The sequence below is a fragment of the Palaemon carinicauda genome, chromosome 37 (genome assembly GCF_036898095.1).
Source record: "Palaemon carinicauda isolate YSFRI2023 chromosome 37, ASM3689809v2, whole genome shotgun sequence".
NCBI lineage: Eukaryota > Metazoa > Arthropoda > Malacostraca > Decapoda > Palaemonidae > Palaemon > Palaemon carinicauda.
Window position 1 is genome coordinate 73,220,783 of NC_090761.1, and position 23,911 is coordinate 73,244,693.

Consider the following 23,911-nt stretch of genomic DNA (forward strand, 5'->3'; position numbering starts at 1 on the left):
TTCAGCCACATTGATCACCTTCACCTCAAGAGGACAGTATTTGAAGAGGCAAATTAAATACCAAAATCATATATACCAAAATATATCAAATTCGTTCAAAGATTCTTCATAAGGTTATTAATTATCTAGAGTAAAATTCCACGGCCTCTTGAGTGTCTCAGTGATCCCCTCTCTTCGCTGCTCTGGTGTAAGGATATTTCCTCCAACCCTTGATGCGTCTCATACCTTCACGGTTCATCGTTTCAGTTCATTACGGGGTTTTGATCGTTCGAGTGGTGTTAGGTGGTGAATTAGGAGAGAGAGAGAGAGAGAGAGAGAGAGAGAGAGAGAGAGAGATCGCGCGCACTGGACTTTAAGCCCTATGCTATATCAAAAATATACTCCATCAAAACAGAATGTAATAAAGTCAGACTGTAACTGAAGTCGAAAATGTACATCAAAACAGCAGGTAATATGATATGATTCCAATTGACGTCAAAAATGTGCAACACTGAAGCTGCTGGTAATATAATCCGGTTGTAATTGACGTCAAAAATGTACAACACTGAAGCTGCTGGTAATATAATCCGGTTGTAATTGACGTCAAAAATGTACAACACTGAAGCTGCTGGTAATATAATCCGGTTGTAATTGACGTCAAAAATGTACAACACTGAAGCTGCTGGTAATATAATCCGGTTGTAATTGACGTCAAAAATGTACAACACTGAAGCTGCTGGTAATATAATCCGGTTGTAATTGACGTCAAAAATGTACAACACTGAAGCTGCTGGTAATATAATCCGGTTGTAATTTACGTAAAAAATGTACAAAACTGAAGCTGCTGGTAATATAATTCGGTTGTAATTGACGTCAAAAATGTACAACACTGAAGCTGCTGGTAATATAATCCGGTTGTAATTGACGTCAAAATTGTACAACATTGAAGCTGCTGGTAATATAATCTGGTTGTAATTGACGTCAAAAATGTACAACACTGAAGCTGCTGGTAATATAATCCGGTTGTAATTGACGTCAAAATCGTACAACATTGAAGCTGCTGGTAATATAATCTGGTTGTAATTGACGTCAAAAATGTACAACACTGAAGCTGCTGGTAATATAATCCGGTTGTAATTGACGTCAAAAATGTACAACATTGAAGCTGCTGGTAATATAATCTGGTTGTAATTGACGTCAAAAATGTACAACACGGAAGCTGCTGGTAATATAATCCGGTTATAATTGACGTCAAAAAGGATCAACACCAAAGCAGCAGGTAATATAATCTGATAAAAATCGACGTCGAAAATATACAATAAGAAAACAGCAGGTAATATGATGTGATTGCAATTGACGTCCAAAATGTAATCAATCAAAACAATAGGCAATATAATTGGATTAGGATCAATGTGAAAAGTATATACCATCAAAACTGCTGTAATAAAGGCAGATTGCAATCGACGTCAAAAGAGTAGACCACCAAAACAGTAGTATAATATAATCTGATTGTGATCAACACAAAAAATATATACCAATAAAGCAGAAGGTGAAAAAGTCAGATTGCAATCGACATCAAAAGTGTTGACCATCTAAACAGTAGACGATATAATCTGATTGCAATCAATACAAAAAATTTATACAAATAAAACAGAAGGTGATAAAGTCATATTGCAATCTACGTTAAAAGTATAGACCATCTAAATAGCAGATAATATAATCTGATTGCAATCAACACAAAATATGTATACCAATAAAACAGGTGATAAAGTCAGATCGCCATCGACGCCAAAAGTATAGACCATCTAAACAGTAGATAATATAATCTGATTGCAATCAACACAAAAAAAAATGTATACCAATAAAACAGAAGGTGAAAAAGTCAGATTGCAATCGACATCAAAAGTGTTGACCATCTAAACAGTAGACGATATAATCTGATTGCAATATACGTCAAATAGGTATACCATCAAAACAGTTGTAATAAAGTTAGATTGCAATTGACGTCCAAAGTGTAGACCGTTAAAACGGTAGGTAATATTATTTAATTGCAATCAACGTCAAAAATGTATACCAATAAAACAGAAGGTAATAAAGTCAGATTGCAATCGACGTCAAAAGTGTAGACCATCAAAACAGAAGGTAATATAATCTGATTGTAATCAACGTTAAAAAATGTACACCAATAATTTAACAGGTAATAGTCATATTATAATCGACTTAGAAGTGATAAAATACTTTTCAAATTCTTTGTAATATAACCCAGCCTTACATTTGTAAATTGTGATTAGTATAAAAAAAATCACTCTATAAACCCTGGCAGAGTAGAAATTTGGGGATTTTCCATGTACCCATATAGTTAATTTAGATTTTTTCGTCCTAATCATGGGTTAAAATAGTTTCTTTATACTTTTCTTTATAGAGTTCATTCATTTGAAGATCTCAAGCAGAGCTAATATTTTATTTTGTATTATTCCACTCATAGTTTATTTTAAATTATAAAAACGATAAATTTTTCGTGTATCGTTTGACCATTTTCCCCATTTTCTGTATATGCATTCCTTGCCATAACACAGTTTACTTGTCCTTTTCAACTAATTTACTCTTCCTGTTACTTGGTCCTTGCTGCTGGTTAGAGCTATAACGGCCATTAACTTCGAAACAAAATCCGGAAAAAGTGGCCTTGTGGGTCTACAAACTCCGAAGTGCTAATACCTAAGTTTATAAAAGTGAATATTTGTGAATCTCATCACTGATGCATTGACGTGGAACCAGGATGAAAATGAATTGGACTACGATATGTGAAGTAAGTGGTAAGTGATCACCATTTTTTTATCCATTTTAATAATTTTAAAGTAAAGGGCTCTGCTCCCATATGTAATTTGTATGTTTTAGGTTTTGAAAATGTATTAGTTTTCATGGTAATTACGCTTATGATTGAGAGTATTCACAGTGGTATTTGTTAGTTAGGTAGTTTAAATTTTCTTCCATGACGCAGGTTGTCCAAAATGTATTTGTGTGGTTTGCTGTCCTTTGTAAGTTAGGTTTTTTAATTTCGATACCCGGCTGTGAATGCATTTTAGGGTCAAGATTTCGTAGTTTAGAATTGACCTCTTAATTCTGTCTAAAACATGGATACTAATCCTATAGTAAAATGTCTATTTCGATGTCGGCTGAATACGCTAATTTTCAATCCATTGTTTAAAAAAAAAAAAGAAAAAAAAATCTTAACCAAGAGTCTGCTCTTAAGCCAAGTGAGCATTAGTTTTATTCGTGGATGTTTTAAATCAATGTTATAATTAGTTTTATTCGTGGATGTGTTTTAAATCAATGTGATAATTAGTTTTATTCGTGGATGTGTTTTAAATACAAGTAATTAGTTTTATTAGTGGATGTTTTAAATCTACAGATTGACTCCACAGGTTGGGAAAAGTTACTTTTGAGGCTTATAGGTTTGAATAAACTCCATGGTTAACGGAAAGTTACTCTGTAGATTTTTCATTAGATTGGGTTATCTTAAATAGAACAAAATTTGCTACATAAATTCCTTGGTAATTTCCTACCTAACCTCGTACGTCATAGCGGTGTTGAATGTAACTCGAGTTTACGGCGATATTAGTTAACTAAATCTATGGCGGTGTTACCTATAGATAAATATTTCTATGTTAAACGTTATTAAATTCATGGTAATATAGGTAACTTAAATTTACTGAGGTGCTTGTGAAGGTAACCTAAATTTAATGTTGCTTGTAGAGGCAACTTAAATATACTGTAGTGCCTGTTGAAGGTAACTTAAATTTACGGTGGTGCTTGTGAAGGTAACCTTAATTTAGAGCACTGGCAACCTTAATTTACAGCGTTGCTTGTGAAGGGAACATTGACTTACAGCGTTGCTTGTAAAGGGAACATTAACTTACAGCGTTGCTTGTGAAGGGAAAATTAATTTACAGCGTTGCTTGTAAAGGGAACATTAATTTACAGCATTGCTTGTGCGTTGCTAGTGAAGGGAAAATTAACTTACTGCGTTGCTTGTGAAGGGAAAATTAACTTAGTGTTGCTTTTAAAGGGAACATTAACTTACAGCGTTGCTTGTAAAGGGAACATTTAACTTACAGCGTTGCTTGTGAAGGGAACATTAATTTACAGCGTTGCTTGTGAAGGGAACATTCATATACAGGGTTGCTTGTGAAGGGAACATTAACTTACAGCGTTGCTTGTGAAGGGAACATCAATTTACAGCGTTGCTTGTGAAGGGAACATAAATTTACAGCGTTGCTTGTGAAGGGAACATTAATTTACAGCGTTGCTTGTGAAGGGAACATTAATTTACAGCGTTGCTTGTGAAGGAAAATTAATGTACAGCGTTGCTTGTGAAGGAAACATTAATTTACAGCGTTGCTTGTGAAGGAAACCTTAATTTACAGCGTTGCTTGTGAAGGAAACATTAATTTACAGCGTTGCTTGTGAAGGGAACATTAATTTACAGCATTGCTTGTGAAGGGACCATTAATTTACAGCGTTGCTTGTGAAGGGAACATTAATTTATAGCGTTGCTTGGGAAGGAAACATTAATTTACAGCGTTGCTTGGGAAGGAAACATTAATTTACAGCGTTGCTTGTAAAGGAAACATTAACTTACAGCGTTGCTTGTGAAGGGAACATTAACTCACAGCGTTGCTTGTGAAGGGAACATTAACTCACAGCGTTGCTTGTGAAGGGAACATTAACTCACAGCGTTGCTTGTGAAGGGAACATTAACTTACAGCGTTGCTTGTGAAGGGAACATTAACTTACAGCGTTGCTTGTGAAGGGAACATTAACTTACAGCGTTGCTTGTGAAGGGAACATTTAACTTATCGCGTTGCTTGTGAATGGAACATTAACTTACAGCGTTGCTTGTGAAGGAAACATTAATTTACAGCATTGCTTGTGAAAGGAACATTGATTTACTGCGTTGCTTGTGATGAGAACTTATTCACGTCAGTGTTTGTGATGAACTTAATTCACGTTGGTGTTTTTTGAAGTAACTTAAATTTACGCTGTTGCCTGTGGATGTAACTTGAATTTACGGTATTATTTGTGGAGGTAACTTAAATTTACGTCGGTGCTGGTAAAAATGAATTTGTTAAAATGACTCTAGTGTTGAAGGAATTTTTATATAAAATTATCTAAAATTCCTAGAGTTAATTAAGGAAGCATTGCAGTAGCTTTGCCTTGTGTAAATTTACTTTGTACTAACTTTACTGCTGTGCAAACAATGTGCTATCTGAACTTTATCTTACCCTTCAACCTTTAGAAATAATCAGGTATGAGGAATAATTATATTACCATAAATGGAATGTTTTTTGGCTGTATTAATGTACAATGTAAATGGTGCTAATGAATAATTTGTAAAGTTTCAAGTTAATTTTATTCAAGCTTTTATTGCAATGTTAAACTTAACTCTTGATGAATTCTTATTTCAGATAGCTCTTATACGAAGGCTTTGTGATGCAGCAAAAATGAAAAAGCTACACCCTTGTTTTTATTTCATCACTTTATAAATCAGTCAAGAGCATCTGATCTCTGTATGACTAAATGATTAAGATAGGTAAGTTTCGTTTATCTTGTCTTTTAATCTTGAGAGTTTAAAAGGGAATATAGATACAGTACCTTGCCTAGCTACATATTTACCAATCCTCATTAAGAAGTTAAGGGTGTATTACGCTAGATTTAAGTTTGTGCAAACTATTATAGATATCTGAACTCATCCTTTTTACCTTCCAGGACTTGACCTACCACAGGGGGCTATTCAACCAAAAGGACTACAATTATCGCAAGGACATTAAGCTAGTAGGACCAAGAGCTTACATCAGGACTGTTCATTAGAATTCAGAAATTATGAACCACATGGGTATTGTTCATCAAAGTTAAGTTTTCATTTGAATTTTGTTTCAGTAAATCTTCTTATTGAGAGGAATTGAATATGTAAAGTTAAATCATAATCCAGCTATAAAATACCTTGAAAATGTTTAGTGAAATCAACTTTGCTAAGCTATATATCAGAATTTAGTATTAAAATGACTTGCAAAATTATATATACCATCCTGATTTAAAATAACTGGTGTTTTGCACAGCAGTGTAACGTAGGATGCATTATATATTAGAAATGTTTCGCCAAAATAAGTTTTGAGATTGTGGCCAATATTATTAAAGATTTTGATCAGTTTCACTAAAATAAATACTGGAACTAATTAGTCTATTACTCACGTAGTTAGTATTTATTAAACCTCTGTGGCGTACTCTAAAGTCTCCTGGCTGCAATTATGCTATTGGACTTGCTGAGTTATATCTTGGTGCCTAACCCCTTCTGAATTTTATTCTCTTGATTAGTCAAACCTGAATGCAGGGTTGTTTAGCCTAAATCAATATCTAATCACACCCGTATGACATAATTTAGGGTTCATAGCATCAACGGTTTTTGATGTGTAAACATGTAGCAATGTATCGCATACCAATTATTCTAAATTATTTCCAGTAATCTAACTGGCAGGGGGAGGGGGGCTGATTTAGCTATCAGGAATCGAACCAGCTTCTTGATTGAAGTTATCATAGATACTTTCCATTAAACTTTGTAAAGTAAGTGTTTCAGCTTATTACACAATTGTAGAGTAATGAAACTTGCAGGGATTAACTTGCGTAAAAAGCTGGAAATTATTAAGTTTTAGTAGAGCAAGATTAAAGGTAAAGGTTAAGAAGAGCGTTCAATTCACGTAATTAGCGTAGGTTATATATTTTAATGCAAATATAGATTGTTTGCAACATCAACGTAAGATTTGTAAATTTTATGACCAATCCCCAGCTTTCAGGCTCCTTTAATTCAAAAGTTCTTTTATTGAATGTTATCAAAGTTTAAATGTCCCTTTCTCCATTTTTCTAAAATTTGGCGCTTACCCCCCTCTGTAACTAATAGCCTCGATTGCAGTACTGTATTTAAAGAGTTTTCTTTTCCATATGAAAACACCCTAGAAATATTTACTCTTGTATTTCTTTTAAAATATTCGTATCAAATAAATTTAAGATATTGAGTAATGTTTGAGGAACCTCAATTACATAATTATACTGTACAACTGCAGGGACATTTAAAGTAACATATGAACGAATCACATTAAACTTCCATGAATAATATGATCGTATGGTATGTTCATTAGTATTTTGGAATTATAAATTTTCACCAGTAGAGTAAACTGACCTTTTATTTGAATTGTTTAAAAACGTTGTAATTAAGTTTTGCCATGCTTTTTGCCATAATTAACTTTTACCAGTTAAATTTTTGTAATAATTAACCTTATACAATCGGCAGATAAAACGAAGTTGTACAAAGTTGCAGCCTGGAGTTCTACTAAGTCGTGCTTTTCCTGCTTTTAATTTAGTTTAGCAATCCATAGGTTGTTAATACCTGCAAGATTTCCACGAAAATTTCAAATACCAAGGTAAGATTTCTTCATTTATGGCTATTTTAATATGCATAAACACTGCTAAATATTTGTTTTTATAATGGATAATTGGTAGTAAAATTCACCATTTTCATAGTCTGATGTAGAAGTTTTTAGGATTTTTTTAGATATCTGGTGTAAAAGTTTTGAAGTTTTAAGTTCCAAGAAGTCATCTTGTGCAGATTTCTAAATGATTTGATGCACTAAGTTTTTTAAGCAAGATACCAATTCACCTATCATAACTGACACTTCTCCTCCTTTCAGGTTAGAGAAATAAATATGAGCTGCAGTGGAGTACGAGACGTAGAGGAACAAAAGTGTGGAAGTCTTGAGCAGGTCAAGAAGCTGCTGCACATAATAAGGATTGGGGCGCTAAGGAAAAAAGCAAGTGTAGAAGGTGTAGAAGGAGAGGTCTTGAGCAGGTCAAAGCTGCAAAATGATAGATTGAAGTGTCATGGAAAAAGCTAGTGTGGAAGGAAATTTAAGCAGGTCAAGAAGCTGCTGCACAATCGATTGGAGCTTTTCAATACAAGCAATTGTAGTTTTCTGAAAAGACCAAGACCGAAAACTATCATAGAAACAAAATAAAAGAATTAAAAATAGAAAGAAAAATGTACTTTATTTACCAATATACAATTTTACATTTATACTATATATTTACACTAGAAAAAAAAATTGTGGTTAGGCCCATTCATGTTTATTGGTTTCTTCTTGAGGCAGTTGATTCCTCTTCCTACTACTTCGTTTCTTCTCCCTGCTGCATTTCTGCTATACTACTTCTTCCTGCTGCATTTCTGCTATACTTCGTTTTCTCTTCCTGCTGCATTTATGCAATACTTCGTTTTCTCTTCCTGCTGCATTTATGCAATACTTCGTTTTCTCTTCCTGCTGCATTTCTGCTATACTTCGTTTTCTCTTCCTGCTGCATTTCTGCTATACTTCGTTTTCTCTTCCTGCTGCATTTCTGCTATACTTCGTTTTCTCTTCCTGCTGCATTTCTGCTATACTTCGTTTTCTCTTCCTGCTGCATTTCTGCTATACTTCGTTTTCTCTTCCTGCTGCATTTCTGCTATACTTCGTTTTCTCTTCCTGCTGCATTTCTGCTATACTTCGTTTTCTCTTCCTGCTGCATTTCTGCTATACTTCGTTTTCTCTTCCTGCTGCATTTCTGCTATACTTCGTTTTCTCTTCCTGCTATACTTCGTTTTCTCTTCCTGCTGCATTTCTGCTATACTTCGTTTCCTCTTCCTGCTGCATTTCTGCTATACTTCTGCTATGCTTCGTTTCCTCTTCCTGCTGCATTTCTGCTATACTTCGTTTCCTCTTCCTGCTGCATTTCTGCTATACTTTATTCTGTGCTGCTATCAGTGCTGGTTTCTCACAATGCTGCGTACACCTCGTTCCCGTAATGTTGCTTGCCCCTCAGCATGACATGACTTCAATTTGCTTACCAATACCTATTTTTCTTTAGTCACTCATTGTTTCAGCCTACCGTAGTGTCTTATGCCTTCAGCATGCCCATTGCCCCTTATTCAGTACTGCATTCTAAAGCGTGCCATAGCCACTTCATTGCTGCATATCCTCAGTGCCGCAGGATCTTGTACCTTCAGTGCTGCATATCCTCAGTCCCATAGCCTCAATACTTTAGTGTTGCATGCCGTAGGCTTTCATTTATTCACTGGTGCCTGGCTTCAGCATGCCTTAGCCTCTTGCTCTTTCAGTGTTCCCAGTCTGCCACAGCCAATTTTCCTTAAAGTGGTGCCTTGCCTCAGCTTGCCATAGCCTCATTCTTTGTGGTGCCTACCCATTATGTGCCGTTCTTATTCTTTTAATGCTGCGGACTCTCAAGCAGCTGTAGGCCATTAGTCTCACTAGTGTGTAAACTCAAAATCACCATAGCCTCAGTGTTTTAACGCTGCATAACCATCTCAGTGATACATTGCCTCAAAGATACTAGTTTCAATCTTTCAGTGCTGTGTAATCTGAAGTGCCACATCCTCTTATACTTATGCAATGCTGTGCAGCCTCCCAAAGTGCTACATATCGTTGTAACCTTAGCCTTTCAATATTGCGTAACCTCTAAGTACCTTAGTGCTGTAGCCAATGAACTTTCAAAGTTCCGTAACCTCAGTGCCATAGCCAATGATCTTGTCTTCAAGTTCTGTAGTAGAGGGCAGTGTTCTTCGTAACCTAAGAATACCTTGCGGCTCTGTTTAGCTCAAATTGGAAAGCTTTTCTACTTTATAAGCTGAAATAAAGTCTTAGTAGAAGTCCAATTCTTTCTTCATAGCCTCAAGTTAGGTCCATATAGTTGAATTCTTTAGATGAACGGTTAATTTCTTTCTTGGTAACCTTAGTGCTGTAGTAAAATGCAGAGTTACTTCACAAAGTCATAGTGCCATAAGGGGGACACTCATTCTTTTTTATAACTATATTAATGCCGCAGTAAAAAAGATGTCTTCGTAACCTCTGCCATCTTAATGTCCAGCTCTTCAAACCTTAAAGATGTGTCGTAGTAGAACGATATAGTTTTTGCTCAACTTTATGCCAGAGTAGAAGGGCCTTGATCATCTTCCTAACCTCTTAGTTCCGTAGAAGCAATCTGTTTCTTGGAGTTCCTTCTGACTTCACAGTTTAAAACACTACGTACACCAGTCTGCAAAAGAAAATTTTATCGTAAAAACTGGATACTTGATTCATTACTTTGAAATTTTTAATGTTTGATAATTTTAAACAAAGCGGACATGGTTTCCACACAAGCAAGTTTTAGATTTATATCTAACTATCTAAAGACTGATATGTATGCTATTATGTATGAAAATGGCCCTGCTACTTGAAAAGAAAGCAAACAGGTTACATTAGGTATAAGTTTTAAAAGTTTGGAAAGATAGACTTGCAAGTTAACTTATGCTTCTGAGAACTAACGCAAATGGCATACAGTTTACAAATTTGCTGACATTGCTTCCAATTTGGTCCCATTATCTTAAACAAAAATTATGGAAATAGTCTAGTTATCTTAGATAATGGTCTAGGTCTATAAAACCTATCATGAAATTTACTAGAATATTTTACATCTTTCAATACAGGCGTAAGCAGACAATCAAAACAATCTTTGCCTCTTAGTGGAAAGGTTTGCTAAATATAAAAAACAAATGCATAATATCAATCATTATTGCAATAAATCATTGTTCTTGGTATTCATAATAATCCAGTCTCAGACTAATAATCTAATGCCTAAAGTTTCTGGTCGAAAGGTTACCAATTACAGTACTAAAAGTTCGGGACAATCATAACTCCAGGTCATCAATTTGTGATCCTAGAAACTTTATTGAAACTATAATTACTTTAATTAAAACTAGTTTCAAGTTGTTTCGTAGTCCTTTATATGTCAATGATCAGAACCTTTGTCATAACTTTGCGTCACAGATGTTAAAAAAAAAAAAAAAACTTTTTTAATACTGCCTTATCCTGCTTTAATTTCATTCTACTATATGGTTTGAAAAATTAAATGCTCCGTATATTAGGCTAGTTACTGAAATATTTGATATCTTAAAATACTTAAATATAGTACTTTTTCTCTAATTGACTAACCAAGAGGATTACCAAACATTCAACTTACTAATTTAGATGTTAAAAAGTTTATCCAAACACGAAGAAATCTTGACTCCAGTAGAAGACAAATATATACGACTTCAGAAGAGTTTCCATCATTATTTGATGTTTACGGTTTTTAACCAAACCCTAAAAGTATTTTTTCCTTTCTACATTCAGCCTGCTCTACATTTTAGCTTTTGGAGAGATGCTAATGTTATAACTAGACTTTATATTTCCACACTTAATATAGCTATAGTCACCAGACTGATAGTTAATTTAGTAAAATCAATCAGGATGTTTAAATAGAAAATTATATTTACGGCAAGAAATTGGGATGGAACTTTTGCCTTATAAATTTACACAACACCTAGAATTGCAGTGCAATATTAATGTTAAAAATTACATGTTTCAGAACGCATTTAAAGAACTATATCCAAAAAACTAAAATGTAAAAAATCGTTGTAAATTGATTGGTAAGTTTGGACAAACTGAAATATTTACATTCAATCATTATTTAGGTTAAAGCCAATAGATGTTTAAAATTAAAAAAAAAATTATTAGTCCCAATTTCAGGTTTTAAAGTATCAACTTCATTCTCATATGAAAATAACCTACATTTACCTTCCATTGGATATTATACTTAGTTCCTAAATTAACTTTTGGAACATTTCAAAATTCTCTCGATTGCAGAGAAAACCAATTAACTGGAACTTTAGCTAAATCCGAATAAAAATCACTGCCATCTGATAGCAAATTGCACGAATTAAATTTTCTAAGTTTTAGGAAACAAAATGAAATTCTCAACAAAAAATGCAGACTGCATACAATAACCAATCTCTGAAACTTTCGTAATATATAAATTTTAATGTTACTGCTCTTAAAAAAATTTTTATTTTTCCTTGTTTCCTTTCGTCACTGGGATATTTTACCTGTTGGGGCCCCAGGACTTATAGCATCATGCTTTTCCAATTAGGGTTATAGCTTAGCAAAATGGGTTAAAAGTAATATGACGTAGCATAACTAATCTACCAATTAAATTGAAATCACAAAATTGGTTGAAAGCAATATGTCGTAGCCTAACTAATCTACCAATTAAATTGGAATCACGAAATTAGTTGAAAGCAATATGACGTATCCTAACTAATCTACCAATTAAATTGAAATCACAAAATTTGTTGAAAGCGATATACCGTAGTTTAACTAATCTAATTAAATGAAAATGAAAATATTAGTTGAAAGCAATATGACCATGCCTATCTAATCTACCAATTAAATGGGAATCACGAAATTGGTTAAAAGCAATATACTGTAGCCTAACTAATTACTAATTAAATTTAAATCACAAAATTGGTTGAAAGCAATATTACTCAGCCTAATTAATCTACCAATTAAATTGAAATAAAAACAAATGGTTGAAAGCAATATGACGTAACCTAACTAATCTACCAATTAAATTGAAATCACAAAATTGGTTAAAAGCAATATACCGTAGCCTAAATAACCTAACTCTTGAATGTATAAAAATAATTGCATAGTCACACGCAACTAACCTTAAAAACTGTACATACAAATATAATATTTACCTGAATCCAATCACTTGTTTTTTCTTTTTTTTCTGGGAGGAACACAACCTGACAGCACCACGGTACAATATAGACTACGGCGCGCCCCAATGCGACAATCTGAAGAAAACTATGACAGAAGGTTTAAACAGCATCATGGATAATATAACAATGGGGAGTAATTTATTGCGAGGGGAAAATATCGTTCAGAAGGAAATGTACAGAAAAGGATGAAAGTTGTATGAAATTATTCACAAACCCATCTATATTTCATGACATGTTTTAGAGTAATAATAATCATGGTAGATTTATAAGATATACAAATGAGGATAATAAGGCATGAAGAGAAACTTACTGCGAGAAAAAAAATGTCATTGGTTTCAAAAGGAAATTTATAGAGAAATATGTGAATGGTAAAAAAAAAAACATTCCCTAACCCATATATATTTCATGACATGTTTTCGAGTAAATAAGTTATGGTAGATTTACGATATAAGCTAATATATAAATGAGGAAAATAAAACTCGAAAAGAATATGTAATGTCTGAATGCAGATGCTGAAAATATCAATCATGAATTGGGGAGTATTTCTAATATTTCTGTAGTGTCTCCTTTCAATAGGAAACTGTTACAATTAATGCAAAATCCGAATAAACATCAAGCTTGCATATTGCTTGCAACCATCAGTAGGCAAAAGATATTAATACCCTTCATGATTTAATAATGCAGTAACGTGTGTTTTAAACCTCACCTGCTAATGAAAAAATTAATGAATTAATTTTTCTTGCAATTAATTAATATTGAATCAATGCAAATTGCATTTAAACGTCTTGGTGTTATCTTCCTACTTTTGGGTGTGCAATATTCATTTCATTCGAATTGGGAATAAAAATGCTTTATGGAATGAGGATTTGCAATCTATAGTAATGTTCTTTGCATTGCAACTTCATAGTTACCTCTGCCAACGAAGTTGGAAGGAGGTTATGTTTTAACCTCTGTTTGTGTGTGTTTGTTTGTGAACAGCTTCCTGGCCACAATTTTGATCGTAGAGTAATGAAACTTGCAGGGATTAACTTAAGTAAAAAGCTGGAAAGGATTAATATTTGGAAGTTCAAGGTCAAAGGTCAAGGTCACGGTCAAACAAAATGTCCAATTCACATAATAAGCCATAAGTTTAGACATCGTTATCACAAAGACGTCAAACTTTGTTCATATTGGAGTCAATGAAAATCCACGCCTATTAATACATGTCAAGGTCAAGGGTCAAGGTTAAGGTCAAGCAAAAGGTCGAGAAATAACTGCTGTAGAGGAGGTATGCGCTTTACTGAGTGCCCCTCTAGTACTATATGTAAGAATCTCCATTATAAAGTATTACAAAATCTTGAATACATAAATAAAAAAAATTAAGTACATGATGGATTACGTATACGGCACAGATACAGAATTCTAAATAAATATATTAGGTGATATTGAGTTTTAATTAATCAGACAAGAATTTCAAAATATTACAAAATAGAATATATTAATTTAGCGTAAATTATTCAAAAGATAATTCCAGTATATTACAAACTATCAGAAAAGCAGAATGAAATATAGAAAAACTCGCTGAATATTTTTCCATTTTTGACAGCCTTAACAAAGGCTGCACCATTTTTGCGGTTACTGTTATGGTTCATTATTGTAAAAATGACCTGATGCAATTTTGTAAAAATGTGTTGTTCTGCTGCTATAATGGAGTCATTTATGTGGGATAAAACTAGTTAAAGGGCCCCACTATAGCTTTTATGTTGGTGGCTTTTTTTAAGCAGTATTTTAAATTTATACAGTATATATTAATTTATGTATATATATATATATATATATATATATATATATATATATATATATATATATATATATATATATATACACACACACAGTATATATTAGTGTGCGCGACACGTAAAAATGACTATATATATATATATATATATATATATATATATATATATATATATATATATATATATATATATATATATATATATATATATATATATATATATATATATATATGTATATATATATATATATATATATATATATATATATATAAATATACATGTATACATATATATGTATATATACATATATATATATATATATATATATATATATATATATATATATATATATATATAACCAAACACTTGTTCTTTATTATATAGGGATGATATTTGAACATACATACCTATATAGCACAAATATATACCGCATATGTATATTTGCATATACAGTAGACAGATAGTTAGAAACATTTAAGGAGCTATATATAAATACCTATATATTGCACAAATGTATACTGCATATGTATATTTATATATAACTAGATAGATAGAAACATATACACTCACATACAATACATAAATATATGTATATATAGACTTTATATCAAAAAAATTTATTCATTATACAAAACCTGAACTAATACATCTCACCGCAATACATTGAGCATCATAATGAATAAATCCTAGCATGGACATTTAACTCAACTTTGCTTATGAAAGACTTGATAAAACATGGTCGTTGTGTTATTGTGTTATGATACAAAATTATTTACTCTTCTCCTCTGCTCCTCCGACTTCCGAGCGACAGGAGACTATGCATCATATGTTAGCTCAACATTGTTTGATTTATTAACGACTCCAGCTTGGAACTAGGCGTCTATATTTTCGTTTAAATGCATTGGGATTCTTTATCGGATTTGTTTATCATCTATTGTTCAGGAGTTGGTTAATAGATATATGTTCATGTATATTTGTATTCATTTATATACATCCATATATATAAACAGAGCCTTTCTCAGTAGGGATACCTTGACGTAGTGAAAGGGTTTGCGTATTGCCATGATCAGCAAAGCAGTATTCATCAAGGCCATTTATAATAGGTTGGTTTGCTATGAGCGATCAGAGGAGAATCTCCCAACATTACCAATCTGCTGTGGCCAAACACCAGGCATGATTAAACATAATGTGTGTGCATATATATATATATATATATATATATATATATATATATATATATATATATATATATATATATATATATATACATTTATATATATATATATATATATATATATATACATATATATATACATATATATATGCATATATATATATATATATATATATATATATATATGTGTGTGTGTGTGTGTGTGTGTGTGTGGAGAGGCCCAAAATTACCATACTCACCTTCGTTTTATTCTCCAAATCGTCCGCATATAAAGACTCTTCAAGATTGCCAAACGAAAAATAATTCATATTGACATTTTAAAGCTTTTCATAAAGATGAAGACCATATATTACAGATGTCTCCTTCACCAGAATAGATGCCTGAATTGAATATAAACTACACGGTCCATCAAAAATGTCATCTTGACATTCTGAATAGCTGAGTCGCTAAGATTTCAATGCAATTAAATTTTCCATGTCACCCGTGCTGAAGACGTGGAACAGAGCGACTAACGTGTTGTTATCAGTCATGCTGGAGACATGGAACAGAATGACTAAAGTTTTGAGCTCAGTCATGCTCAAGATGTGGAACAGAGCGACTAATGTTTTGATATCAGTCATGCTGGAGACATTTAGCAGAACGACTAAAGTTTTGATCTCAGTCATGCTTAAGACGTGGAACAGAGCGACTAACATTTTGATATCAGTCATGGTGGAGACATGGAACAGAACGACTCAAGTTTTGATCTCAGTCATGCTCAAGACGTGGAATAGAGCGACTAACGTTTTGATATCAGTCATGCTGGTGACAGAGCAGAACGACTAAAGTTTTGATCTCAGGCATGCTCAAGACGTGGAACAAAACGACTAAAGTTTTGATATCAGTCATGCTGGAGACATGGAACAGAACGACTAAGGTTTTGATCTCAGTCATGCTCAAGACGTGGAACACAGCGACTAACATTTTGATATCAGTCATGCTGGACATATGGAGCAGAACGACTAAAGTTTTGATCTCAGTCATGCTAAAGACGTGGAACACAGCGACTAACATTTTGATATCAGTCATGCTGGAGACATGGAGCAGAACGACTAAAGTTTTGATCTCAGTCATGCTCAAGATGTGAAACATAGCAACTAACGTTTTGATATCAGTCATGCTGGAGACATGCAGCAGAACAACTGAAGTTTTGATGTCAGCCTTGTTGAAGACGTGGAACAGAGGGACTAACGTTTTGATATCAGTCATGCTGGAGACATGGAGCAGAACGACTGAAGTTTTAATGTTAGCATGGTAAATATGTGGAGTAGAGCGACTAAGTATTTGATGTCAGCCATACTGGAGACGTGGAGAAGAGTGTTTTCAGATTTGCTAAAAATGTGGAACAGAGTGACTAACGTTTTGATATCAGTCATGCTGGATACATGGATCAGAACGACTAAGGTTTTGATGTTCAGCCTTGCTAAAGATGTAGAGAAGAGCGACTAAGTGTTTGATGTCAGCCATACTGGAGACGTGGAGAAGAGTGTTTTCAGTTTTGCTAAAAATGAGTAACAGAGCGAATAACGTTTTGATATCAGTCATGCTGGAGACATGGAGCAGAACGACTGAAGTTTTGATGTTAGCATTGTTGAAGATGTGGAGCAGAGTGACTAGTGTTTGATGTCAGCCCTACTGGAGACGTGGAGAAGAGTTTTCAGATTTTCTAAAAACGTGGAACAGAGCGACTAACGTTTTGATATCAGTCGTGCTGGAGACATGGTGCAGAACGACTGAAGTTTTGATGTCAGCCTTGTTGAAGATGTAGAGCAGAGCGACTAAGTGTTTGATGTCAGCCATACTGGAGAAGTGGAGAAGAGGGACTAAGGTTTTAGATGTCAGATTTGATGAAAACGTGGAACAGAGCGACTAATGTTTTGATGTCAGTCATGCTGATGACAAAGAGCAGAACGACTAAGGCCTGGATGTCAGCATTTCAAGACATAGAGCAGAGTGAGTAACGTTTTGTTGTCAGCCATGCTAAAGACGTGGAGTAGACCAACTATGGTTTTGATGCCAGCCATGCTAAAGACGTAGAGCAGGGGAACTATGGTTTTGATGCCAGCCATGCTAAAGACGTGGAGCATATCAACTATGGTTTTGATGTCAGCCATGCTAAAGACGTGGAGCAGAGAAACTATTGTTTTGATGTCAGCCATGCTAAAAATGGGGAGCAGAGCAACTATGGTTCTGATATCAGCCATGTTAAAGACGTGGAGCAGAGCAACTATGGTTTTGATGTCAGCCATGCTAAAAATGTGGAGCAGAGCAACTATGGTTCTGATATCAGCCATGATAAAGGCGTGGAGCAGAGCAACTATGGTTTTGATGTCAGCCATGCTAAAAATGTGGAGCAGAGCAACTAAGGTTTTGATGTCAGCCATGCTTAAACATGTGTAGCCGAGTAACTATGGTTCTGATATCAGCCATGCTAAAGATGTGGAGCAGAGCAACTATGGTTTTGATGTTAGTCATGCTGGAGGCGTGGAGCAGAGTGACTAATATACATGTTGATGATTGTTGCTATTTATACGTGTGCGTATAGTGATATATTATCACATATCTATATGAATAACTTGATGTATCACTACAAAATATTTCCTGTATATAAAAGAACATGAAATATTTATCATCACCGTCAAACCTTTGCTAAAACAACGTCTATAATATTCACGCTTCAAGAATGCTAAAATCATGGCTATGCCAAAAACTTCTAAAACGTATAAAAAACTTTATTATCTATTTTTAGAATTCTTAATGATGATAGAATAAAAGCAAGTAAACTCCCTAGCAAGGAAAATATATATAGTATTTAAAAAAAAAAAAACGTTTTGGATTAAAGCCACCTCTATATTTTTTTTTTTTTTTTTTTTTTTTTTGAGCTCTGAGATAATCCATCTGATCCCAACTTGCCGTTTGCTCTTTGCAGAGAAATATTAAATCTGCTCTGAATTCCAGGAATGTTGGAAAGGAAAATTTAAGTGCATTCATAAATTCCTTTTTTTTTCAGTTTAATTCATAGAATTCTCGTATGGCGTTATATGAGCTATAGTTAATCTTGTGTGGATTTGAATCTATCTATGTCTCTCTCTCTCTCTCTCTCTCTCTCTCTCTCTCTCTCTCTCTCTCTCTCTTTCACAGCCTTGTGGAAGTTTTTTACCCTTACATAGACAATAATAATAATAATAATAATAATAATAATAATAATAATAATAATGATAATAATAATAATAATAATAATAATTATTATAATAATAATAATAATAATAATAATAATAACACGAAACCCCAAACTGTAAACTACCAATATCTGAAGACTACGATTACCAAATAATAACAACAACAACAACAACAATAATAATAATAATAGTAATAATAATAATAATAATAATAATAATAATAATAACAATTATATTACTGATAACAACAACATCAATTATAATACTGATAACAATAATAATAATAATAATAATAATAATAATAATAATAAAAACAACAACAACAACAATTATAATACTGATAACAACAGCAACAACAGCAATAATAATAATAATAATAATAATAATAATAATAATAATAAAACAACAACAATTATAATACTGATAACAAAACAACAACAACAACAACAACAACAACAACAACAACAGCAATAATAATAATAATAATAATAATAATAATAATAATAATAATAATAATAATGATAATAATAATAATAATAATAATAATACTCCTGTGTCTAACCTTTTCTGCTCCAGTACTGCCAACACCAAAGTAAGAAATTTAAATCCTAAAATCGTATCCATGTCAAATGAAGCACAAGAGATACTTGAATTTTTTACTGCAGCAAAATGGGATACATTTCCTTGTTTTAGAGATAATATATTCATTCAGATTCTACCATTCATGGGGAGAGATAACGTAACTTGACTTTTATTTCATATTATCTATTGAAGGTTACTGGGAATTATGATATATTTAGAAAATGTCAGTACTTTTGGTGTAACATTGCATGACTAAACTGCGAAGAATATTTCATCTGTGACTTTATCTAAAAATAGGAAAATAGTTATATCTTTTCATATATATATATATATATATATATATATATATATATATATATATATATATATATATATATATATATATATATATATATATATATATATATATATATATATATATATATATATATATATATATATATATATATATATATATATATATATATATATATATATATATATATATATATATATATATATATATATATATATATATATATATATATATATATATATATATATATATATATATATATATATATATATATATATATATATAAAACACAAACTTCTTAAATACCGGAAAAGATAAAAATATTTCTAAAAATTAGTCAAAAGTTCTCGTTATCGTAAACGTACTCTCATTTGATTCTGGATTCAAGATTTACTTTTTCTATTATTTCAGTCAAATGAGACTCTCGCTATTTGCCTTCGTTTTCTATCCGAGTAAACCCATTCTTATATGCAGTAAGATCATCATTACCAGCTTCGAAATAATTGCTCTTAGGTCATGAACCGTTCCTGTTTTCGGAGATGTCATTAATGTGTTTATTTTAAAAGACTATATCCGAAGTCGTGAATTTCAACTGCTCATTTGACACCTTTAACATCATTACAGAAGTCACAAGTTGCTTTTAAAGTTTCATTAATGGAATTTTTGTATTCTTTAAAGATTTTTGTTTTAAAAGACTATATCCGAAGTCGTGAATTTCAACTGCTCATTTAACACCTTTAACATCATTACAGAAGTCAGAAGTTGATTTTAAAGTTTCATTAATGGAATTTTCGTATTCTTTGAAGATTTTCGTTTTAAAAGACTATATCAGAAGTCGTGAGTTTCAACTGCTCATTTGACACCTTTAACATCATTACAGAAGTCATAAGTTGCTTTTTAAATTTTCATTAATAAAATTTTCGTATTCTTTAAAGATTTTTGTTTTAAAAGACTATATCCGAAGTCATGAATTTCAACCGCTCATTTGACACCTTTAACATCATTACAGAGGTCACAAGTTGCTTTTTAAATTTTCATTAATGGAATTTTCGTATTCTTTAAAGATTTTTGCTTTAAAACACTATATCAGAGGTCGTGAATTTCAACCGCTCATTTGACACCTTTAACATCATTACAGAAATCAGAAGTTGCTTTCAAAACGTTATTCATGAAATTTTGGTATTCCTTAAAAAGATATACAAACGAATCCTATCTACATTCATCCTTATAGCTTAGGATATAATCTGCCTCATTCATTTCTAAACAAAACTCTTATCTGAGTAGAGATAACATAACGTGGTGAAAAGGTTTGTGTATCGTCATAATCAGCAAAGGTGTACTAGTCAGGGTCACCCATACTATGCTGGGTTGTTGTGAGCGATCAGACTAAAGTCTCTCACCATCACTAATCAGCAGTGACCAGCGTGGCGATAAAACCTGGCTAAACTACAGACATGAATAATTGCATGTCTGAGGCCTTTGTCCTGCGGTGGACTATAAGCAGCTGCATTTATTGTTGTTATATAAGCAGCGAGATATTACACTATCAATCATTTATTTCTATCTGTACTCTAAAAATTAATTGAAATAACAAGCTCTCTCTCTATATACATAATACAATCCTTTAATTAACACGGCACACGAATTTAATTAACAGAAGTTGAAAATAATATGAAATCTAGCCCTCTCTCTTTTTAATTTTTATACAGTTTATTTTGCCTTTTGATTTATTGACTGCTAACTTCTATAGGTTACAGAAAACATATCTCAGCTCTTATGACATTAAAAGTGGCATTCGAAATAAAAGCAAAGGTTATGCACTTTTACGTAGATAACAAAACACTTCGTAAATATCAACCACAGTGGCATTTAATATCAAATTCTACCTTTAGGATATATATTGACTGGAAATTCTTTTATGATAAACACTTCTGGCTGGGCAATGATTCGAAATTATGCCTCATAGTCGGAAAAATGCCAAGTAGGAACTCTTAACCAATTATTATTATTATTATTATTATTATTATTATTATTATTATTATTATTACTTGCTAATCTACCACTTAATTTGGAAAAGCAGGATGATATAAGACCTAATGGCTCCAACAGGGAAAATAGCCCAGTGAGGAAAGGAAAGAAGGAAACTACAATGGAAGTAATTAACAATTAAAATAAAATATTTTTTGAACAGTAACAACATTAAAATAAATTTCACATATATAAACAAGAAAATAAACTTTAAAAAAACAATAGGAAGAGAAATAAGATAGAATAGTGAGCCGAGTAAACACTCAACCAAGGTAGAATATAATATTAAATGACATTATGGTTAATATTTATATTGATTAAAATCAAGATTGTTAGTAATACACAGTCAACAGAATATTTCTACGAAGATAAATTCAGTCAATATTATTATAAATTTTATCAAGAAAAATATGACATTAAGACTTATTCAAGTGAACTTTTGTAGAGACTTTTTTTCAAGTTATCAGTTCTTAAAAGATATTTTATTTTCGTAAATATGACTACCAAATGTCAAACAATACTTTGGAAAGTGACATTTCAAAGACTTTATCAGTTCTTAAAACTTCGTGTAAACAAGACTACCAAATGCCAAACTTCGTAAATAAAAAATCATGAAATTCATTATTTTCATCCTCAAGAAATGCTAAACGTTTTTGTTGATATCTCTCTCTCTCTCTCTCTCTCTCTCTCTCTCTCTCTCTCTCTCTCTCTCTCTCTCTCTCTCTCTCTCTCTCTCTCTCTCTCTCTCTCTCTCCATTAATCCTAACTTAGGTTATCATAACCAAGAGATAATGAGACACTCAACCAGTGTTGTTTTTTCCTTTTCCTGAAATTTATGTGATTATTAATGTTTACTTTCTAAGCCTTGAATTGAAATATTACTTTTATAAGTTTTATTCGTAAGAAATAAGCATTTGGTGATGTTAAGGATAATAATGTTTTCATTTGTTATTATTTTACATAACATTTATTAAAGAAGTTAGTTTATCAAGAAATAACTTTTATATTTTCTATTGCACGAATGCGAAGGATGTTTATATATTCCGGAAAATATAGTTTATATCCGAAGCAATCATGATAAAATGGCTGTTTATTTGGTAAATAATTAGCAATGCAGAAAGAATTAATTTGGATATATATTAACAAATATATGTCTGATACATAAAAGAGATACATTGCATTTCAGTAAATATTGTAGGATACATTACATGAAATGTCAAAGTGTATTAGAAGTGAGTTAAGATTGTCTTAGAGAGAAATATAGAATTAATGTGGAAAAATACACTATTTTAGTTTAGCTCAAACATTTTTGTTAACACATATATAAAAATTGTTTCTTCTTTTTCTCAGATTAGAAGATAAATTTCTTCGTATTCGATATCGCGTTTACTTCTTACAAACTCGTACTTCTTCTTTGGGCAAATTCGAACCTGATGCTGAGTAAACAGCTTTTGATAAAAAATTGTAAATCCGGATTTGAAACATGTATCATTCCAATGAATATCAATGAACTTGGAATATTGACAATAGCTCATGAGAGAGAGAGAGAGAGAGAGAGAGAGAGAGAGAGAGAGAGAGAACCTTTCACAGACGTGTGATCCCTCATGAATATAACATTTACAAGACAGTACGAGGAAAGATCTCCTATTTGGGATCTCTCTCTCTCTCTCTCTCTCTCTCTCTCAGAGCAGATGGAGTTTCCGCGGACGAACCAATGTCTTTGAGACATCCAAAATCCCTGTAACTCCTTGTAACCTACTCCTCTCTCTCTCTCTCTCTCTCTCTCTCTCTCTCTCTCTCTCTCTCAAAGAGCAAATGGAGTTTCCGCGGATGAACTAACGTCTTTGAGACATCCGAAATCCTTGTAACTCCTTGTAACCTCTCTCTCTCTCTCTCTCTCTCTCTCTCTCTCTCTCTCTCTCTCTCTCTCTCTCAGAGCAGATGGAGTTTCCGCGGACGAACCAATGTCTTTGAGACATCCAAAATCCCTGTAACTCCTTGTAACCTACTCCTCTCTCTCTCTCTCTCTCTCTCTCTCTCTCTCTCTCTCTCTCTCTCTTATCTCTCTCTTCTCTCTCTCAGTCTGTCGATGAGAGTTTACAATTATAGAACTGAGTATGTGGATCAATGTTTTAGTTCGCTTCAATCATGTATACACTTATGAGTCAAATCAAATCCTAC

At 32.5% G+C, this 23,911-nt stretch overlaps 2 long non-coding RNA genes across 2 annotated transcripts; one reads left to right on the forward strand and one right to left on the reverse strand.

Moving 5' to 3' along the window:
- Positions 1-2,646: 2,646 nt before the first annotated feature.
- Positions 2,647-7,852, forward strand: LOC137629393 (uncharacterized). Its single transcript, XR_011041485.1, has 5 exons — positions 2,647-2,792; positions 5,445-5,569; positions 5,746-5,872; positions 7,322-7,451; positions 7,719-7,852. It is a non-coding gene; the product is annotated as an uncharacterized lncRNA (long non-coding RNA).
- A 529-nt stretch (positions 7,853-8,381) lies between these two features.
- Positions 8,382-10,358, reverse strand: LOC137629394 (uncharacterized). Its single transcript, XR_011041486.1, has 2 exons — positions 8,768-10,358; positions 8,382-8,630 (listed from the first exon to the last, which is right to left on the reverse strand). It is a non-coding gene; the product is annotated as an uncharacterized lncRNA (long non-coding RNA).
- Between the last annotated feature and the right edge of the window lie 13,553 nt (positions 10,359-23,911).